The sequence below is a fragment of the Heteronotia binoei genome, chromosome 4 (genome assembly GCF_032191835.1).
Source record: "Heteronotia binoei isolate CCM8104 ecotype False Entrance Well chromosome 4, APGP_CSIRO_Hbin_v1, whole genome shotgun sequence".
Taxonomy (NCBI): Eukaryota; Metazoa; Chordata; class Lepidosauria; order Squamata; family Gekkonidae; genus Heteronotia; species Heteronotia binoei.
This window is the reverse complement of record NC_083226.1, coordinates 43975996-43995686: the sequence shown is the minus strand read 5'-3', so window position 1 is coordinate 43995686 and position 19691 is coordinate 43975996. Positions and strand designations below refer to the sequence as shown.

At 42.5% G+C, this 19691-nt stretch overlaps 1 protein-coding gene across 11 annotated transcripts in view; it reads right to left on the bottom strand.

Annotated features, from left to right (window-relative positions):
- Window positions 1-19691, bottom strand: part of LINGO2 (leucine rich repeat and Ig domain containing 2) — an 888319-nt gene that overhangs the window by 506672 nt on the left and 361956 nt on the right. The window contains exon 2 of one of the 11 annotated variants that reach the window (XR_009555330.1): window positions 12188-12861. The exons of the other annotated variants lie outside the window; for them this stretch is intronic. The gene's annotated coding sequence lies outside the window, so the exon portion shown is untranslated. Of the gene's footprint in view, window positions 1-12187; window positions 12862-19691 lie in introns of those variants that run through there. 11 annotated transcript variants of the gene reach the window in all.

Here is a 19691-nt window from a genome sequence, read left to right as displayed (position 1 = left end):
ACCAGCAGCAGCACAATCTCTCACACCAACCAACACAGCAGCAATGGAGGAGTCCAGCCAGGAAGACTCCTTAAAAAGCCCTGCAAAGCATGCATTTGCAATTCATTTTGCAAATGCATGCTTTGGATTGGCTGCTGGGGCTCCTCTTCCCCCAGCTACTTTCCCGCCTTTTGAATTGACAGCCGTATACTTCCGAATAGCTATTCGGGAGTATATGGCGAGCCGTATTCGGCTGCCGTGTAATGGGCGCCTATGGGGATCGGCTGCAGCCTATTCCGTATACAGCCGAATCAGTGCTGATTCGGCTGTAAATACGGTTCAGCCGAACTGAATGCACATCCCTATACAGAGGAACTGGTTAGCCACTGTGGGAGACAGGTTGCTAGACTAGATGGACCATTAGTTTGATCCAGCAGGGCTCTTCTTGTGTTCTAAGACTATGGTCTCTGACAAAGTCAGAGAAAGAAGCACTTCACTCACCCTTCCTAGACTCTCCCCTTTGATACATGTATGATTGTCAGCTGGCTTTTCATGAACTTTCAAGTAACGCTCAAAAGGGAGAAAACAGTCAGCACTGGGTTGGGAAATACCTGGACATTGGTGGGTGGAGCCTGTGGTTTGATCTTGGTTATCTGGAGATCAACTGCAACAGGCATCCAGATACCACCTGGTGGTTGGTAATCCTATAAAACCGAAATCTCAATGCATGGGGCCCATGCATGTGCATGTTCCCTCTTTAGAAAGTCTTCTCAGCATAGACAAAAAATGTTGTCAATTCTATCATACTCATATTGACTGAATCTGAACCTCTGCAAATGTCTAACTCGAGACTTGTTCTGACAGCCTCCTCGTATTATTTTCTTTGGTAACCGGAGAAAGAAGCAATGGTGTGAGACAATTTTCTGGTGACATTATTTTATATAGAAATGACACATTCTTCAAATATTTCTTTTTTCTATCAGGAAGGCCCCTAGGGCCATTATTAGCATCATAATTCGCCATCTGTAACATTTAAAATCTAAGTTGTACAACATTTTCTAAAATGTAGTGCTCAAAAGACAACCAACATAAATCATAACAGAAACATTTCATAATCATAATGTCTTGATGGCTCAAATGTTAATTGAAAACTTATGTGCAAACCACTGTATTGCAGAATAGACAGTCCAGGACTGGATAATCAATAGTCTCCTTCATATAAAGCAGGTTTATATGTGCAAAATTTCAAAAAGCCCCAATGAGTATTTGTCACTAGAGGGCATGTTCTTGTGATGCCCATACCAAATCGGGGGGGGGGGGGGGGAGAAAACAAAGGCTCTCACTTTTAAGATGGGCACTTCTTTGAATGAATGGTTTTACCCTTCCTTACTGAACTTCCACAGAATCTAGAATCAGACACAGCTCAGGGCATCAGCTTCACAGGTTGCAGAAGAGAAAAAAAAATCTGAAGAAGCCCATTTCAATTTCAAACCTTGGAATGAAAGAGAAGACTTGGGATTCAATCATAAAATCACATGGGGATGACTATGAATGAGCCATGAGGCTCCAAGCTATCTGAACTGACATACAGGAAGGAGCACAAACTTAAAAAAAACCCTCCTCTCTCTCTTTTCCTGGCAATTTTCTGCTTATTCCATCCTTTCTGACCTTCTGAAGTTTGGAAAAAAAATGAAAAAGTACAGATGTGTAAAAAAACACACGCAAGTAATTTAGGGTTGGATCCAGCCAGTTTTTTCCACATCATTTCACCCAATCCTCCTCCTTCCTACACCCTCCATCCCACAGATCCCACGATTACCAGAATAGAAGGAAGGAAGGAAGAAAGATGGATTGGGGAGGTGGAAAGAAAGCAACTTTAACTTTAAATGCATTCTCCAGCTAAATTGATTTAGAGAAGTGATGTAAAGAGAGAAATACCTTCTCCAAGCCAGCCGATGGGATGTGAAAGAGCCACATGTGGCTTCTGAGCCACATTGGCCACCCCTGATTTATATGTTGTGGCTAATAACCATTGATGGACCTCTGCTCCATATGTTTATCCAATCCCCTCTTGAAGTTGTCTATCCCCCTATATGCACTATCTTACTATCCCATGACACTGCAGAACTTTCTTATTTGCAAGACTGAATATTATACTTTCAATGGTTCTACAGAGGAGATTTCTGAATAAGCCTTATACCAGTAGAATTTGCCCTTGTGGCCTTAACTGTATTGATACATCTTTCCTTTTTTGCTTGAATGCAGGATTTTCTTTTCTTTTTGAGAATATAAGGGATCATAATTGATCAGTTATCCCCTCACACCCTGGAAACTCTGTCCCCTTTGTTTAGTGATAAGGATCGTAAGATCACACTGCCCACAGCAAAATTTGTTTCAGTCCTTTTCACCTTTGCATCCAAAAAATGAGGAATGAGAATCTTCTGCTGCTCAAGATTTGTAAATCAAAGCTTCTGTGGGAATAATCTGAAAGGAAGCTGTCTATGCTTGTGGCTGCCACTGCTTCCTGTAGCAGTGAATTCCATGTGTTAATTTTACTTTGTTTGAAAAAGTACTTCCTTTTATTTGTTTTAAGTCTACTGCTCATTAATTCCACTGAGTGTTTATGAGTTCTTGTATTGTGAGAAATGGAGAAAAGTACTTCTTTCTCTTTTTTTAAACCTCTATCATGTCACCCCTCAATCATTGTTTCTCCAAACTGAAGAGTCCTAACCTAACTTCTTCATAATGAAGGTGTTTCATCCCCTTAATCATTTTAGTTGCTTTTTTTTGCAATACTATAATATCTTTTTTGAGGTACAGTGGTGGTAGAACTGTACACAATGTTGCAAATGGGGCTGTACCTTAGATTCAAGGGCATTATGATACTGGCTGATTTATCTTCAATGCGCTTTTTGATAATCCCCAGAATAACGTTTGCCTTTTTAACTGTAGTCACACACTGTCGCCATCTCCAGTTATTTATCTTCCAATATTCCAAGATCTCACTCTTGGTCAGTTATCACCAGTTCAGACCCCAACAACATATATTTATAGTTTGGAACTTTGGCTCCAGTGTTTATTACTTGCCCTCATTAAGCCTTATTTCCTACATTGATGCCCAGTTGCCCAGCCTTAACAGATCTCTGTGAGGCCTCACAGTCCTCCATGGTTCCCACTGCTTTAGTGTCATCCAGAAACAGACACTTCACTGCTTACTCCCTTTTCTACAAGTTTGTTCATCTCCTCATAGAACTCTAAAAGGTCACTAAGACAAGAGCTTCCCTCACAGAATCCGTGCTGATTCTTCCTCTATAGCTTTTGTTCATCAATATGCTTACTAAATCCATCTTTAATAACAAATGCCACCAACCTATCTGGTATCAATGTTAAATTGACCAGCCTGAATTTCCCAGATCTCTTCTGGAACCTTCTGACCTTGGGAAAGGGAGGCATATTTTTGTCAGGAGATCCACAAGTTCATATTTGTGTATATTTGGATGCATGCCATCTGGATCTGGTGATTTGTCAGTTTTCAATTAGTCCATCAACTAGTCCATCAATTGTAAGAGCTCCTCTCCTGTCACCTCCATCTGACTCAGGTCTTTTGACACCCTCCTGAAATTGGCAACCACTTCCCATCTTCTACAGTGAAGACTAAGGCAAAAAAATTTCATTCAACTTTTCTGCCATTTACCTATCTTTGTTTTTTAGCAATATCTTCACCCTCAGACATCCAAGGGGCCCATTGCCTCCATAGCTGGTTTTCTGCTTTTAATGCATTTGAATAAATTTTTATTGCTGTTCTTTTATGTTTTTTGCAATATGTTCCTCATTGTCCATTTTTGTCTGTCTGATCACCGACTTGCATTTTATTTGCCAAAGCCTGTGTTCCCTTTTATTTACCGCATTCAGACTGGCCTTGCACTGCTTAAAGGAATCTGTTATCTTTTACTGCTTCCATTACTTTGTTTGGTAACCATGCAAGACTATTTAAATACCTAGTCATAACTTTTCCTAATCTGCAAAAAAACATTTTATCTGAGCTTCCAGTATCGTAGTCTAAATAGCCTTCAAGCTTTCCAATGAGATTTGACCCTTCTCCCCTTCCCTTTCAGTTTCTTCTTCATATTCCTCCTCATTTGAGATAAGTTACCCCTTCTAAAGATAAATGTAGTTGTGTTGGTCTTTTTGGGCAACTCCTTATTTACGTAAGTGCTAGACTTAATAGCATTATGGTCACTGTCTCAACTGGTGCTTTCATGTTTACATCTCTCACCAGGTCTTGAGCATTACTGGACCAAATCCAAGACTGCCTCCCCCACGGTAGGTTCTGTAACCATCTGCTCTGTGGCACAGTCACTGAGAGTATCTAGAAACCCAATCTCTTTTTCCTGACTTGAACACATGATGATTCAATCAATGTGTGGGCACCTAAAATCAACTATTATGACAGTTATCCTTAAGTCTTTTGCTGTTTTTAAACCACTGAATCATAGAGTTGAAAGTGTCCTCCAGGGTCATCTAGTCCAACCACCTGCACAATGCAGAAAATTCACAAATACCTCTCCCTATGCACACCCAAGTGTCATTTGCTCCATGCCCAGAAGATGGCAAAAATAATAATTTACAAAAACAGAATCCCTGGCAAACAGCATTTCTTACAGTGTAAGAAAGGGCCACGAGAAATAAGCACTGATGCAACCCTTCCTGCCTTCCTTCCCATGATCTGCCTAAGTTCACAGAATCAGCATTGCTGTCAGATGGCCATATAGCCTCTGTTTAAAAGCCTCCAAAGGAGAGCCCACCATCTCCCTCATCCTCTAATCTTTGATCTTGTGGGCGATAACAAACCCCCTATTTGTACCCATAATGAGTTTTTTTCCCCTAAACAAATGTATATCTCTTAAGATTTTTAATTTTACTGGATTGTATACTCTCTATGACATATAAGCCACTCCACATCTGACACTTTCCTCCCTTATGCTTACAATAAAATTTATATTCAGGAATAACTGTACCCCACCGATTATCCTCATCCCATCAAGTTTCTTAAATGCTCACAGTGTCTATGCTCTCCTCTGACAGTAAGTATTCCAGGGCTGCGGTCACACTCACCATTAAATCCATCCCTAACCCGTCACTATTATACCCCGCAGCTTTTTTACAATGAATTTCCTGATCAGACATCCCTCCATCCTTAGGTTCTAAGCAGCATTGGTCTCGTCGTTGGTTGATCAGAGGTCTCAACCGGCCCTCATTTTTTGAGATGGCATTCCGCACTCGTGCAAGCGCAGTACCGTGGGATACTGTGCTTGGCTTTAAAAAAAAAGGTGCCAGAAAAGGTGGGTGATCTGACACCTTCCCCCCCGTTTAAACACCCGGCCAGGGAGGGGAAGCCCAGGAGTTCTCTTTGCTGTCTCTCTGCCTGGCAGGGAGACGGCAAAGGTGGGTCGTCTTTCTTCTCCCCCCATTTAAACGGGACAGGGTAAAAGCCGGAATGAGTCAGAACAGGCCAGAATGGGCATCAAACAACGTAGACTGTCACAAAAAATGAACACCCCGCCAGGGTGTTAAAATGGGGGGGGGGGGAGCATGGGAACTCTCTTTGCTGTCTCTCCACCTGGTGGGGAGAAGGCAAAGGTGGCCGATCTGACTTTTCCTCACATTTAAACACCCCACCTTGGTGTTTAAAAGGCGGGGGGAACCCGGGAACTACCTTTGCCATCTCCATGCCTGGCAGGGAGATAGCAAAGATGGGTGATCTGCCTCCCCCCCTCCATTTAGGAAAGGTCCCCTGTGCAAGCACCAGTCGTTTTCGACTCAGGCATGACACTGCTTTCACAAAGTTTTTATGGCAGACCTTTTACAAAGTGGTTTGCCATTGCCTTCCCTGGTCATTACACTTCCCCCAAGCAATCTGGGTACATATTTTACCGACCTCAGAAGGTTGGAAGGCTGAGTCAACAATTGCTGGTGCAATGATATCATTTGGAGTGGGCTCTTGCAGGGAAGCGGATGTGCACTTGCAACGAGTTGGCTACAATGGAGCGTTCAAACATAGAAAGTATGTGTGGGAGTCGTTGGAAGCATTCTTATTCTAGATTTAATGTACTATCAAAAAAGTCTGCGTCTCAGTCGTGGCAGTTCAGGACACAAACAAGCCAACGACCATTGCCTGATGCCGATGTTTGGACAACCGCATAAAATTCGACATGCGTCTGGCTTTCATCCATGCCCATCTCATCAGTTTATGTGCGTCTGACCTCGGCCCAGGGGTGCAGTCACAAGTCACATTAAAAGCGGGTGTGTAGCGCTCAAATTTGAACTGCTAAATATTGATTCGATGCAGGGCTGTTCAGACGAGCATCTAAGAACGTGACTCATTCTGCTGTTGAGCGATCAGACATCCAATACTATCACGCTCTTTTCCTGGAGCATGCGTGATCACATGGTGATTTCTGGGAGGGGGGGGTTCCATTGAACATGCGGCCAACTGTTTGGAGGTGGGAAATCAAACGCTGCTTTAGAGACGGGGTGGGGGGGAATTTCCAGAATTAACGTTGCCGATTCAAACCAGGGAACTGCCAGGAATTACTTTCCTAGAAATTGGCAGTGACAATGATATCTGGAAATCCTCCACACTGAAAAAAAAGATTTTTTTCCTGTTCTGAATTGTGGGATAACGTCCCCCCCACCTCTGATCCTGTGTTGATTGGAGAAGCAGAAGCATCACCTCAGATTCCCGGATGATCTGGCAATGTGCATGTCTGCTAGGGCTTTTTTAAAAAAAGTGGGAGGGGCAGTAAACATCCCAAAGGGCAGTATCGCGTGTGATCTGTCCAAACAAGAAAAAGCTGATATTGTGTCACTTTTTTGAAAGCTGGACTGGACTGGACTTTCTGCGCTGTCAAATTAATGTGGCATTGAGGCATAGCAAGCTGGGATGACCCTGGATGACGCTCGATTAACAGATGTGGATGTCTGAATGAACACATTTAATCCGTCAGTGAGATGGAGCTGTGTCGCCACTATTGGTACGTCTGACTGCACTCCAGCTCCCCTATTTTACCTTAGACATTTCTAGCATTTGCATTTCCCCAGACATGTTAGACTTGCAACCTTCCTTCCGTGGCCTCTTGACCTTGTCAGGCAGTCAATATTGTTTGTCACCCTCTCAGCAGCCAGTCCAAATCCATTTTTCCCAATAATGGCTACTCCTTCATCTCTTCTAGATGAGCCATACCAAACCGAAGACATTACATCTCCTGTCAGCTTTACCCCTGGATTCAGTTTACAAAATGCTCTACCACCTTTTTTGGATTTTAAATGTCAGCAGCCTGGTCCCTTCTCAGGACAAGCAGAGGTGGTCTCTTTTGTACAGATACTGCTTATTCCCAAAAGCACCCCAGTGTGTAACAAACTTAAACCCTTCCTCCATTGAGTCTCCTAATTTGTGCCTGTCTAGCTGGTCCTGCACAAGGAACAGGCAACACCTGAGAAGGCTACCCTGAAGGGCCTGGCCTTGAATCTCCTGTCTAGCAGTATATATTTTTTTTCTTACAGGACTATATGACTACATTTTCTTCAAATTGTTGGTGCCCATATGTATGCATAGGAATGAGACTAAAAATAATCTGAAAGATTCCCACTGACAAAGCTGCAAGGGAAACACATTGGGATTGCATAATTATTAAAAATTCTTTTTCCTTTGCACAATTTTGCCTTTTTCTTCATTTGCCTTGGTGCTGCCCCCTTTCTAAGGATAGAATCACCAACTAACAAGAGCCCCCCATCTTCCTTGCCTAGGAATGGCTCCTTGGTGTGAAAGGATAGCTGTTCCACAACTGTAAAAAGGGTCCCTTCTGAGGGAGCATTCCTCTTTCTTCAGCACAGTGCCTTGTTTCCCCATGATCTTCACGCTCTTTGACAGCAGCAGGGCTGCCATTCTCAGAGTGAGATACATCTAGCAAGTCCTCAAAGGTCTCATCTGTGTGCCTAACTGACTATCTCTCCCTCTCTAGGTCAGCCACTGTAGCCTCCTGGGTGAGAACGTGTTCCCTGAGAATCAGGAAATCCTTGCTCTGAGTACACACCTGTGACTTCTGCACAGCTGGCAGAAATATGTTGCAGTCTGTGGAATACAATGGATAGTCCCCAACCCCCTGCTGGCATTCTATATTTATAATTGCTTCTCCCCCCTCCCTTTAAATAATTTTTTGGGAGAGACTAGTGCTCTGGCTTCCTTACCCTGCTGTTGAACTTGCACATCTGCTACACTCACCTGTTTATTCCCTTGTTCCAGACACTCTGTCACTGGAACTGACACTTCAGCACTGGAGCTGGGCCTACTACCTCATAGAGCTGGGGCCTGCTCATAGGAGCCTTAAATAAATAGCTTAGGTGAAACCTCCATACCCCACTGAAAGCCGGTCACACTGCTTAGGAGCTAAGCGATATAGGAATATGACTGAGTCAGTGTCTGTTTGATTAACAATAGGTATTGAAAGGGAGCTCTCAGTCACCCACCTTCACTCAGTGGAGTGGTAGGAACAAAATGGGGTAAGCAGAAATAGCATCAATTAACACCTGGAAATCACTTCTAGCTTTGGAACAGGAAGTCAGCGTTTAGGAAATGCCATCATGATGTTTTAGCAAATTTCAACAATTTTTAAGGGGGAAAAAAGAGATTTTTTTTGGAATGCTTATGATATGGAGTCACTTTCAAAACAGGAAATGATGCCTCAGCACTGTCCACCACTCCAATGCTCCTGAGTTTTGCTGGCCAAGGGTGGCAACCCTACTCAAGTATCTTTAGAACTGGATCATTTGAATTAAACAAATCAGTGAATTAGATGAAATGAAGGACAAATTAGGTTTATATTAGAAGATCTGGCATTATGTTTTATTATTCCCCAAACAAATGTGTGCCCTTTCCTCTATTTGTAGATTCTTTCCTTTCTTCCTTCTCTGAACATAACAGATCTCACACAGTTGTACTCTGCATGAATACCAAGTATCGTGGCCTCTTTGCTAAACTGTAAGGAACAGTTTCCATTTCCTCCAAGAACTGATGTTCAATGTGGCTCACAGATGCTTAAAAACACAGGGGAGGAGGGGGTAACAGCCATATTGGAAGAGAAGTACAGTGTTTTACATTTGAAACCAAAACTGCCCAAGAAAAGCTGGCACCACACTTCTTTTTAAAAAAGAAAGAAATCTGCTGTGTTCTTCCTCCATGCAGCTGTCACACTTTGTGAGGAGAAAGGCCTCATCCTTCATTTCTACAAAAATTTATTTAATAGTGCTCCAGAGCAGCAGTAAAAAAAAAAAGGCTATTATAACTGGGCACAACACCAATCCTGAATGGGAGGGAACAAAATATTAACGCTCTGCAGAGCCCTGGACAAGTGGGTTAAAATGGGAGGAAAAGCCATCTCTAATGCTTCCCTCTTAGCTTTCTCACGAATCAAAACTTCACAAGACCAGATTCTTTTTTCCCCTCACTTGGAATGCTGGCTGCTGAAATGAATTGACGGTGAAAATGGGATTTGGATTAGGAGCAAAGTCTGCAGCTGGCATACAGTGTGTGTGCTCTGAAGACCATTCAGTGCTGCATGTTTAGCTTTGTTCATTCAAGATGACTGGCAAACCATGACCTTCTGGATCAGAAGATCGTTCAAAGAAACTGCATAACTGGAATACACAGAATGAGTGGCTATGATCCTCGCTGGCAACACTGGCATAGCCCTGTAGTAAGAGTAGGACAGCAGTCTCATAGGCACTGATTTTCCCTGTATGAACAACACAGTGCCAAAGGGTAGGTATACAGATAGCTCCCAAACCAGACTTTTAAGAGCAACCCCAAAATGTACAGCATTTCTAGAAGTCTTTCAACAACTCAAAGTCTTATACGATTATTATTGTTATTGCTGTTGTTTACATTTGATGAATCGGCCTATTCCGACTAGCACCAGGCTCAGGGCAATATACCACCTAAAAAATACATATATATATAAAAATCAGTTACTTTACAAACCCTGATGGCATCTTTAAAGTGCTCTTATTCAGTCATTACATCACATCAGGGGTGGGGGGACCCCCCCCCCCCCAAGAGGAGGTGGAGAGAAAAAGGTACCAGCACGGCAACCATCGCTTCCTTATACAAAGGCTTGGCGGAACATCTCTTCCTTACAAGCCCTGCGAAACTGCAAAAGATCCCACAGGGCCCTGATGTCTTCTGGCAGAGCATTCCACCAAATTGGGGCCAGGACTGAAAAAGCCCTGGCCCTTGTTGAGGACAGCCGGACCTCTTTCGGGCCAGGGATCACCAGCAGGTTTTGATCAGTGGAGCATAACGCCCTTCCAGGGACAAAGTGGAGGAGGCAGTTCTGTAGATACACTGGTCCCAGACTGCTCAAGGCCTTAAAGGTCATAACCAAAACCTTGATTCTAACCCGGTACTCAACCACCAACCAGTGTAGCTGGCACAGCACAGATAGAATATATGTCATCCGTGGTGTTCTTGTCAGGACTCGCGCTATCGCATTCTGGACCCGTTGGAGCTTCCGGATCAGACTCAAGGGTAGGCCAGCATAGAGTGAGTTACAGTAGTCTAGTTTGGAGGTGACCATTGCATGGATTACTATGGCTAGGTCCGAGTGAGATAGGAGGGGAGCTAGCTGCCAGGCTTAATGAAGATGAAAAAAAATGCCACCTTGGCACTATGCGTGACCTGGGCCTCCATTGAAAGCAAGGTATCCAGTGTCATTCCTAAGCTCTTGATGGTAGGTGCTGGTGCTAGTAGTGCCCCGTCAAGAGTTGGCAGTCTACGCTCCAGCTCCAACCCTGCTCCCCCAAACCACAGAACCTCCATCTTTGATGGGTTCAGCTTCAACCTGCTCTTCCTTAGCCAGCCCACCATGGCCTCCAAACCCTCAGCCAGAGTTGTTAGAACTGTAGCCGCCTGGTCGTCCAAAAGCAAATATAGCTGGGTGTCATCTGCATATTGATGTGTATTTTCACAGCAGGAGCTTCCTTCCACCATTGAGATGAAAATGAAAGTCCCAGAATTCTCTCAGGTGCAGAAGAAAAGAGCTATGTGAAAAATATCTCTATGCCTCTGGCAAGCAGTAAGAAGCCTCTTGGGGTAGGATCACACTAGAGATTTGGCGCATTATTATCTCAGTTTGGTCCATTTCTGAGGGATCAGACACTTAGAAGTGGCAGGATCATGGCAGCAGTCTGTTGCCCATTCAGACTGCTAGCGCAGCTCAAGCACCAAACTGCTGCAAGAGGCAGGTTAATTTTTTTTAAGACGTCTCATGATTGTGTACAAGCAGAAAAGTGCAGAAAAGCAGAAAAGGGTGAAGTGATTGGGGGGGGGGGGAAATCCCAACTGCACTGGAAGCAGCTTGATGCAATGACACTGCTCTTTTGTTTACGAGTCATGTCAGGGTGAACAGATGGCCAGCGAATATGTGACTTAAATGCGATTCAGGGGGAGACTACCAGGAAGATCCAGGTGGCTTTTTGATTCAGATAGGAAGGCGTCTGGAGACAGGGTGAGAATGGGTGCAGCTTGGAGAACAGATGTGCTTGTGTGATCATGCACATTCAATCTGAATGGGAGGTGTGGCTAGGTCAGGCCAAATCTCTTGTGTGATACCACCCTTGGACTGGCGAGCTTTGGAATAAATACTCAGCCATTCTGCTTTGGTTGAATTATTGGCGTACCTTCTATCGATCTACCAATCTAATCACCCTATATTTATCTTCATTCAGAGTACCTTTTATCCTCTATGTGCTAAGAACACTCAGCTGAACAACACGTTACCTGGCTTGGTTCAGACAGAAATAACCATGGCTCTGACATACCGGCCCAAAGCTGGGTTACATAAAGGTGAGATTACAAACCAGAGGCATTTCTATATATGCTACCATAAATTTGTTTAATTTGAATTACTTTGGGACTTTCTACATGCAAAGCATGTGCTCTTCTACTAAATCTGGGCCAATCATCTGGGGTTCTGTGATCTGCTACTGATATTGTTGATTACACAGACAGTCCCATTTGTTCCATGTAAACTGAGGGGACTCTTTTACAATGAAGAAGGTGACTGTTAGTCATGATCAATGACTGTTTACAATAAGCCAAGAAAGGAATTTGAGAATGTGTTCATGATAAAAGAAATACATATACTGTCAATGCTTTATTCAATTCTCTTTTTATCCTTGGGTATTTCATAAGTGATAGTAGTGTTCATCAAAGATCATTTCACTTTGATTAAAAGTTTTGCTTCCTGTTTCTACCTTGCTCTTTGTGACAACCAAGAAAAGTATAAAAACATACACTGGCACAGAGTCATCTGTCAACAGCAAGGAATAAAAGGAGAGACAGAAGAGCTTATGAATAATGTTAATTGGGCAACACAGAACATGCACGAGAAGATGCCAGCTTCCCAAACAAAGAACTAAGAGGCATACTGGCACCTCAGTAAAGGTGTCGTCATCAATTTAACACACACATGTAGAGATTTGGGGATATTAAAAGCAAGGTCATCTGGACAAGAAATTCTTAAAACTGAGAAATATGTTTTCATTTTCTTGGGAGCAGGAACAAAGACTTGAAACATTTCCTCTCCACTGGGCAATGATTACCGTACACACAGAGGAACAGATAACAAAAATATTGGATAAACATATGGAGCAGAGGTCCATCAGTGGCTATTAGCCACAGGGTATAGATGGAACTCTCTGTCTGGGGCAGAGAGTTCAGACGGAGTTCTTCCATGGCGTCGGCTTCAAAGGAGAAATTCTTTCCTTCACGCAACCACCGGTTTGAATTGCATTCCGCTGCCTTTACAGCTTCTTCATAAGCCAACTCTAAAACCAAATGTGACAACACATATAATAACAAAATACCTAATATACAATAATTAAATACATAAATAGACATAGCAACTACTCCAACATACAACCTGAAAAATATCTTTCCCAGCGCATACAGAATAATCACATTAATGACAAGACTCTCCGTCCTAAAAAGACAAGTCACAGTTGGTAACAATAAGAAACTCAGGGGGATCTCAATAAATTTCTGAAAGCACCTACCCAAGAATTACACAAAACACGAGAGATCATTATATAAATTAAGGCCAAAGGGTTCTATTGTATTTAGGCGATGTATCCACCTAGCCTCTTTCTGTAACAATTTTTTTTGTATATCACCGCCTGTACCCTTACAAAGTTCAACCTTCTGTATCACAAAAAATCTCGACAATTCTAAATCATGGTCTGTTTCCTTATAGTGTTGGGAAAGAGGAACGCCAGGAATTTGGTGACGAACCCTAGAAATGTGCTCCAAGACGCAGTCTTAACAGCTCTCCGAGAGCATCCTATGTAAATTTTTGAACAAACCCCACAAATTAAGGTATAAATGACTCCCTTAGAGTCACAGTTTGTAAAACCAGTTAGCTTAATAGTAATTCCAGTCCTTACATCCACATATTCTTTCAGCTGCAAAGAATATTTACAAGCTTTGCAGCCCTTGCAATGATAATGCCCAATAAGAAGGTGGGATAGTCTTGGCAGTTTCTGCAAGTCAGTATGAACCAAAAAAATCATGTAGATTCCGTGAGCACTGAAAGCCCACTGTAGGTGGGGACCTACATCCCGTAATACTGGAAACAATACCCCAATGGCGATAAATAATACTTTTTTGGCCTTACCACTGTGGCTTGTCTTTTTAGGTGGAGAGTCTTGTCATTAATGTGATTATCCTGTATGCGCTGGGAGAGATATTGGTCTGAGGACCTCTTCAGGTTGTACGTTGGAGTAGTTTCTATGTCTCTCGGCTTGGCTTCGCGAACGAAGATTTAAGAAGGGTGCAGTAGTCCACGTCTGCTGCAGGCTCGCTGGTGGCTGACAAGACCAATGCGGGACAGGCAGGTCCGGCCACAGTGGCTGCAGGGAAAAGTCTGATTTAGAGTTGGTGCTGTAGCAGTGCGATTCTTCCTCAATCTCCTTTTGTCCTCAAGACCAGCTATGCGTGCGTTCTCAAAAGAAGAGACAGCCTGGTGGATGGTGTGCCTCCATGCTTTGCGATCTGAGGCTAGGTCAGACCACTGGTGATGGTTGTGGCGACAGGTGCCAAGGGATTTCTTCAAGGAGTCCTTGTACCTCTTCTTTGGTGCCCCTCTATTTCGATGGCCGGTGGAGAGTTCGCCATACAGGGCAATCTTGGGAAGGCGGTGGTTTTCCATCCTAGAAATATGCCCTGCCCAGCGCAGCTGCGTCTTCAACAGCAGTGCCTCGATGCTGGTAACCTCCGCCCACTTGAGAACTTCAGTGTTGGTCACAAAGTCACTCCAGTGGATGTTGAGGATGGTGCGAAGGCAGCGCTGATGAAAGCGCTCAAGGAGTCGCAGGTGATGACGGTATAAAACCCACGATTCGGAGCCGTAGCTTTCTATGTCTATTTATGTATTTAATTATTGTATATTAGGTATTTTGTTATTATATGTGTTGTCACATTTGGTTTTAGAGTTGGCTTATAAAGAAGCTGTAAAGGCAGCAGAACGCAATTCAAACCGTTGGTTGCGTGAAGGAAAGAATTTCTCCTTTGAAGCCGACGCCATGGAAGAACTCCGTTTGAACTTTACACTTGAGTCTTAGTACTCCTTACAGACTGTATGAAGATTGTTTCGGAGTCATCCTTTGATAATGTTTATATGGGATTGTTCTTTGTTCTTTAATGTCTGAATATTGGTACTTGGTCTGGATATTTTCTATAATACAATGTATTAATTTTTTGAAGTTGTCAATTGTTTCTTGACACAATAGATTTTGTTTTTTGCATCTTTGCTTATATTGTGTTGCCATTGTTTAATTGCTTGTGTAATTGTGGCAAATCCTATCTCAGGGGTGGCCAACGGTAGCTCTCCAGATGTTTTTTTGCCTATAACTCCCATCAGCCCCAGCCATTGGTCATGCTGGCTGGGACTGATGGAAGTGTGGGCAAAAAACACCTGGAGAGCTACCATTGGCCACCCCTGTCCTATCTCATCCCTACCCACCAGCCAATCTATCTGTCCCATCATCTTCAGCTTTCCCTCCTTTATCTGTCCCATCATCTTCAGCTTTCCCTCCTTCCCTCTTCCAACAGTCCTCCCACCCCACAGGAAAACTGTGGCCTAGGTGTACAGTGGGGAATGAGAAAAGGCTAGGAGGGAGCACCTCAACTTCCCTTGTATCCCCTCCCTTGCCACAGTATTTCCCCTCTCTTTGTTCCTGGCAGCCTTCACATCCACATATTTCTCTGCTTCCTTATCTCCTTCCCACTCACCAACCAATCTACTTTTTTGTAAGCCCCCAATATTCAGCTATATTTATTATTTATTTATTTCACTTATCCCCTACCTTTCTCCATAATGGTGACCCAAAACAACTTACAGGATTTCCCTCTCCATTTGATCCCCACAACAACTCTGCAAGCATGAATGTGCATTTGGCTGAGCGTATGTGACTTGCTCAAGGTAGCATAGCCAGTTTCCATAGCAGAACAGAGATTCAAACAGTCTCCCAGATTCTAGCCTGAAACTCTAACCACTGCAACACAGTGGCTTTCGTGGGGTGGCTGCTGTTGAATTGCAGTGAGCAGCCAGGCTTGGGTGAGTGCATGGTATCAAGTCACCTGGTGGTTGCTGTCATGTTTGGCTCCTTTAAATGCCAAAACAACTTTGGAAAGACTCCTTTTCCTGCCTTTTACTAACAGTGACCAAGGTTTGACAACCAGCAATACTGTGTTGCCTATCAACATCCACTGAGAGCATCCAGTTCTTAAAAGCTATTAAGGATTAACTCTCAGTGTTCCAGGAATTTTTTTTTTATTTCAGAATTTTTCTTCAAATATGGGGCATTTTTTAGGTTTGTAGAAAGATCTGTCTTGCTTGACTCCAGATTCAAGTACCAACAGATTTGAAGATGGTAAAAATTAAATATCCTGATAATATACACTTGGTAGGGAGGGGGCAAAATCACCCTTTATTGCTAACCTTTTGAGATTTTAATTCATATGACTGCGGTAAAATACTTTATCTGGAAACCCTAGTAGGTTCCTTGTGTACCTCAAATTAGACCAGATCTGCTGATACTGTATGCATGATAAATCACTCTTTAAAATCAGCTAGTTCCATTTACTAAAGATAAGAGTCATAAAATGTGACATATAAACATTTTGCTTTTAGCACAACAAAGATTACGAAGAACACAATGCATTACTAACCTTACAAGAAAACAAATAATGTGGCAATTATGTAGTGTATTTCATCACCATGGTAGCCATGAACTGAACTAATACAATTTCTGAAAACAATCTTAACTCATGTTAAATATTTTTGTTACCAACTGCTATTTTAGAAAGTTCTCAATTATATATTAAGTACATGCTGTCAACAATTTATTTGCACATCAGAGGGTTTTTGCATAAAGCAACTGTAGCTTTACTGTCTCCATGGAAAATAGAACATTTTAAAGTGCTCTGAGAGAATTGTGGGGCACAACTATCTCAAGGACACAGCAACCAAATCTAACTTGGCTAAGTTTTTTACTTTCTGGCTAACTGTATTGTTAGGCAATCTTCAAAAACAAAGAACACAATAATTTCTATCTCACAGAAAAGTCTGCAAACATATCCACTCATTCTTACCAATGTTTTTCATTTTTAGTCTAAGAAGATGGAAAATTTTCCCTGGTCATCTGGAAGCAATTTTTATCCACTTGACTAGTTCTTTATGGTGTTTAGGAATCTAATGTAAGCAAAGAACATTTTTAAAAATGACCTGCTCACTTGAGGTAATTCTAGTGAGGTAATTATAGTCTTACTTCAATTACTTTGGTTCTCCTTCAGAGAGGGAACAGACATAGGAAGCAATGTTCCCTCTAAGCTGAAGAATCTTGTGAGCAAAAATTCTACTTTGTGAGATACTGGCATTAAAGTTGTGAGCTACTGGCATTAAAGTTGTGAGCTACTACATAAATTATTGGATTTATATCCCACCCTTCACTTTGAATCTCAGAGCAGCCTACAATCTGCTTTTACTTTCCTTCTCCACAACAGACACCCTGTGAGGTAGTGGAGCTGAAAGGGCTCTCACAGAAGCTGCCCTTTCAAGGACAACTCTGCAAGACCTAAGGCCATTCCATCCATTTTAAAAAGGCACTCTGCAATTCGAAGTGGGAGACTTTTTTTAATGGAGGTGGGGGAGTAATTCTTAATATCCTTTTCCTTTTGGAAAATATATTTTCCCCAGTGTGAGAAGCCCTGTTCACAATTACAGTGAACACTTGTATAGTCCATGTACAGTGTATACTTGATTTTTCTTTACATGCACGCTAAGAAATTATGTTATATTCAACACATTTACAGCGAAATGCATCACTGAAAGTCCACCTCCTTAGGTAACAGTAACAATAACACAACTGTCCCCAAAAGTTTAAGCAGAGCTCTCAAAGGAAAAGAAAGATCCCCCATGTTAAAAAGGGTAGAAACTGACTGAAAGGACAGGCCAATGCACAATTAGTGGAGTGGGGTTGAGTGGGATTTCTTCTGCCTCACAAATGTTCACATATCCAGCCCTGACTTGGATAGCCCAGGCTAGCGCATTCTTGTCAGATGTTAGAAGCTAAGCAGGGCTGACCCTGGTTAATATTTGGATGGGAGACCTCCCAAGGAATGTGGAGCAGGCAATGGCAAACAAACTCTGAATGTCTCTTGCCATGAAAACCCTACAGGGTCATCATTTCAGCTGTAACTTGATGGTACTTTCCACCACACAAGTCCTCACATGTCTCTCACTTGTTAGTTTATGATTAGTTAGCAATGTTGTACTTGACTGCTTTAAAAAAAAAAGTTAGTAAAGGCAGATGCTTTGTTCTGGGTAATCACACATGTGGAATCAAATACCAGGTTACCACAGCTGTGTGAATGCTGCTTTTCTTTATGTCTGGGGAATCTTATGAGATTTTCAGTCACATGGGGCACAGGCCAATTGCACCCATGACATAAGGCAGATTCCATGAGTCCAAACTGACACATTTGGCTTCCATCCTCCTATTTGGGTCATTTATTGTTACTTTACCTTTGGAGTATCCACTCACGGAAAAACAGCTCTTGCATGGCAATGGTTAAAGAGCCCCCTTTAAGAGCTTTGGGAATTAGCATATATACATATAAACTACCAGATTTCTATTTCATTTATAACTACTTGATTTGGGGGGGGGGGGGGGAGGAGAAGTACATACTTTGTGCCTATGATGCTTGTTGGCAATCACTTGTGAGTGCAGGAGTTCTAATGCCTGCTTTATCCTGACTTCAGTTCAACAGAATCAGAGCAGCCCCACAGATTTTGGAGGCCCTTGGACTAATGCTGATACCCCCCCTGCCCTGCCCCCAGGCACATTATTGCTACGTATCAGGTATATAACAGAGAGCAAATATGCAACTGGATAGTGACTGATCCTGGTCAGCATTGCTTCTTGCTCACCTGCCCTGATGAAAAAGCTGCTGCTGCCACTAGGAGCAACAGCAGCCACTCAGCCACTTGCTCTTTCCCTCTGAATAGTGGATGACACTGTTGTTTTTTTAACAGGCATTAGTCTTCACATGGGAGGTAAGGGCTGGCTGATAGCAAGCAGTCAGAGGTACCTGCTCTTGTCCTACTTGTCAGAGAAAGGTGAGGGGCCTGCAGAATCAAGTGGCAGGATAGAGATTTACATGTATAGGAAGTAGTAGGGCCAGCAAACAAGAACACAAGAACATTTCTTTTGTTTTTTATTTCACATTTCTCCAGGTTTTCTATTTTTGGGATAATAATATGGGAGTTTCCTTGCACCAAAACATAGTGTGACAGACTGATAGTCTATTGGATAACTTCTGTTCAGCTCTCCTTTATGCGGCTTAGATCTATTTTTTGCATCACTCTGATTGCATCCTCATTCTCTCTATGCACTCAGCCATATTGAAAAGCAAGCATGGCAAATTACAGGTGAGTTCCCTCTTTTACCATTTTGGGGCTCCAATTTTACATTAAAATAATTATAACCCCAGGAAAATGGTTATCATGCTGGCACTTATTACACATAATTTCAGACTCAACAATGGAGCTAGGTAATTTTGGATCAATTCAGAAATATCTCAAGGTGCGCAATAACATTTGACTACTAAATCATTTTTCAGATATTCAATAAAGTGTTTTGTGTTCAGGGAAAAACACATGATCCTGCATAAACAGAGCTGGTGGGCTGCATTAATTTGAGCACTTTTGTCATGTACCTATTGATAAAAGAAAAGCACATTAGAGGAAAAACCACTCTACCAATTTAGGAGTACTTTTCATATCCTTTTTGGAGGTGAAAAGAGCCCCCCCCCCATCATCAAGGGCTATCCCAGTGTTGCGGACATAACACTTCTAGTTCAACTGCACAACACCTACACACAGCAGATTTGGCACATGACTAAAGTGTGTTCTTGAAATTGAAAACCAAAGATTACAAATTTATGAAAGCGTGTTGTTATTTACTCACCTACAAAACTTTACAACCTCCCCCCACATAGGACAACAAAAGTGAAAAAGCAATCCACCTCCTGACTACTCCAGAGTTCCTACTAAGTGAGGCTAAAATTTATTGACTTCATTTACATAGGCACCACCTCT